The following is a 3,342-nucleotide window of genomic DNA, read 5'->3' on the forward strand; positions in this document are numbered from 1 at the left end:
CCACCACCAGCTGGTTCAGGTCCTGCTCCAGGTCTACCTGCTGCTAATGAGTTTCTTCACTATGCGGGGGAAGAAAGCTACTCATCAGCGACTGTAGACTCAGGCTGCTGATGATGGAGCTGGTACTGCTTCTGCCACCCCACTTCTCCGCAGCAGCCATGGCAGTGGGAGGTGAGCACAGAGGGCCCCCCCGAGTAAGACCTGTGAGAGGATGGACGATGGCGCAGCGCAGACAAGATGTTCTTCCCATTGTCAGTAACCATGGTTCACATTTTAGTTTTCGTGGAGTAAGCCATGATTCGTTTTCCTGATGAATGACTTTTAGCAGTTCCTCCCCTGTGTGACTACATTCGCCAAGGAAAACCATGTGAAGAACAGCATGACAGCATGACCGTGCCCTGCACACATGTTATGCTGGAGGGGCACTGAGACTTGTCTATGCAGTGGAGGCTGAGGACATGGTGGAGGATGAAGAGGTGGAGTCGCCCACTGTCCCAGGACCAATGACCTGAGAGCTTGGAGGCGGAAGCGGAGTGACATTTCCAGGTTGTTGTGGCTGTGCAGGAACCACATTCACCCAGTGGGCCATAAAGGACATGTATTGTCCCTGACCATAGTTACAGCTCCACACGTCGGCGCTGCTGTGCACTTTGGTACACACCTGACTCAAGGACTGGCCTAACTTCTGTTCCACAAAATTGTGTAGGGCTGGTACTGCCCTTTTCGCAAAGAAATGACTGCTTGGGACTCTCCACCTCGGCTCGGCACAAGCCATCAATTCTCTGAAAGGTGCAGATTCCACCACTTGAAAAGGGAGGGACTGCAGCACCAGCAACTTGGACAGAAGCACATCCAGCTTCTGTGTCTTTGGATGAGTGGGTGCAGACTGTTGTCTCTTGGACATGGCTTCGCCGATTGATTGCTGGCGGAATAACTGACTAAAAGTAGGAGGAACAGGAGCACCTGGAACGACAGAAGGAGGGTATGGCACACAGCTCCCTTCGGCTGAGGTGGTGGAGCCTTGGCTGGCTGAAAGCCAGTGGTGTGCCACTGGGTGATGCAGCAGGCTGGACCACCAAAACAGAGCCACCGTTTTCCCAGGCCACTTTATGGTGATGCTCCATATGTTGACGCAGGGCCGTGGTGCCAACATTGGGACCCTGGACACGCTTCTGTGGACAAATCTTGCTTGTGGCCATGTTAACCTCCTCCGGATGCTTGATGAAAAACTGCCACACAGCTGAGTAGCGGATTTTCCCACCAACAGTCCTCACTAATTGACTGCTACTGCCGCCCACTCCAGGAACCCCGGTTCCACTACCTCCAGGGAAGGTAGGCTGCCGCGAATCAGGTCGTCTACCCTGGGCATGTTTGGCTTCAGACTTTCCACTTTTGCCACCATGCTGACTCCCAACCATGCTACCTGCAACCCTCTTCTCCACATGATAATGAAGCCCCTTCTGCACCCGGCTCCCAAGTTTCATTGGCTTCCTCATCATCGAGTTGTGTCTGCATGTTACTGATGTCTTCCTCAGGTTCCTCAACTGTCTGCTTCAGGAGCCTGAACGCTCGCAACACCACCTCCCACGCCACTGTCCACATCACTACTTGCCCACCTAGCGGAGGAAGCGGCAGATGTCTCCTCCACTTCTTGCCTGGGCAGTAGCTGCTTACTGTCCTCTAGTAGATCGTCCTCACTAAATAGTGGAGCTGAACCCACAGTATACGATACTTTTGTGGGGGAGGGAATAGCATAGGTCAGAGGCAAAGGGAGGACAGGGACTGCTCCTGGGCCATGCCAACTGAGGGTTGTGTCTGAGGAACTCATCGACTGTTGACTGGGGGTGTCAGATGTCACTTGTGATGAAGTGGATGACCGTGTTAACCAATCAATGACGGCAGATGGGTTGCTGGTTTAGACACGACCGCTAGCTGATACCAAGAGTTCAGGCCCCTCGCCTGTAGTCTGCTGAGACCTCTGCCTGCACCTGATGAATTTAGGCCTCTGCCACTCCTCTGTGTACGTCCTGGCACTTCTCTGCCTGACATACTTAGTGCGTAGATGAGGGGAGGACAATACGCTCCACTATGCTTAAAACAGTATTTGTCTTCAACACCAGCAGGTGTGTAATTTTGGCTGGCCTTTCACAGTAACTAGGCCCTTAAGACTTTAAAGCGCAACTGTCATGAGGTTTGTGGCATATAACCTAACCTCAGTGTGTATGGTGTGTGCAATATGTCTCCAGCCTTACTCTTATCCCTCTTATTACGGCTTTTATTATCTAAAAAAAAACACTTTTATATGCAGCCACTGACAGTCGGATAGGCGTGGTCAGGGGTTTGCTATGCCCCATACACCAGCGCTGGAACCGCTGTGTGATTGACACACAGGTTCCAGCACATGTGCCCCTTATCTTTCATATGTGAGCACTTCCAGACATTACTTTACAGGGAGAGTGCTCTGTCTGACACCTCCATGCGCACGGGCGATACTAGAGGCCGAGAGTGAGTGCTCTCTGCATCTAGTGAATGCAGAAGCTGCAAGCGCGTCTCCCGCACAGAGAAGAAAGAGGAGATATAGGCGTCAGACAGTTGAAGTGAGTGCTTGTGCTCTGTAAAGTAATGTCTTGCATCGCTCACATATCAAAGATAAGGGGCGCATGCGCTGGGACCTGTGTGTCAATCACGTGTATGTACGTGTTATGCACTTATGAGGGGAGTACAATGCGCTCCAGCACACTTAAAACAGTATTTGTCTAGAACACCAGCAGGTGTGTATTTTTGCCTGGCCTTTCACAGTAACTAGGCCCTTAAGACTTAACAGGAACAAAATGGTACACCACTTAGATGTACGTACGGGGTGTGCACTTATGAGGGGAGTAAAATGCGCTCCACTTTGCTTCAAACAGTATTTGTCTACAACACCAGCTGGTGTGTACCTTTGGGCTAGCCTTTCACAGTATCTAGGCCTTTAAGACTTTATCAGTAAATAAATGGTACACCACTTAGATGTACGTATGTGGTATGCACTTATGAGGGGAGTACAATGCGCTCCACTACGCTTAAAACAGTATTTGTCTAGAACAACAGCAGGTGTGTACTTTTGGCTGGCCTTTCACAGTAACTTGGCCCTTAAGACTTTAACAGGAACAAAATGGTACACCACCTATGTACACACAGGTTATACTTAATAGAGGACAATAGGCTCTGCTACTCAACCAGTATTAGGCACTAATGGCAGGTGATTATGGCTTTTAGTTCTCTGCTCACCCTAACTGGCTGGCTACTACTTTTCAGTTGTTGTACACACCAGTGCTACAGCATACAGTTGCTGGGTACTAC

This window comes from Hyla sarda, unplaced genomic scaffold, assembly GCF_029499605.1.
Source record: "Hyla sarda isolate aHylSar1 unplaced genomic scaffold, aHylSar1.hap1 scaffold_728, whole genome shotgun sequence".
Classification (NCBI taxonomy): domain Eukaryota; kingdom Metazoa; phylum Chordata; class Amphibia; order Anura; family Hylidae; genus Hyla; species Hyla sarda.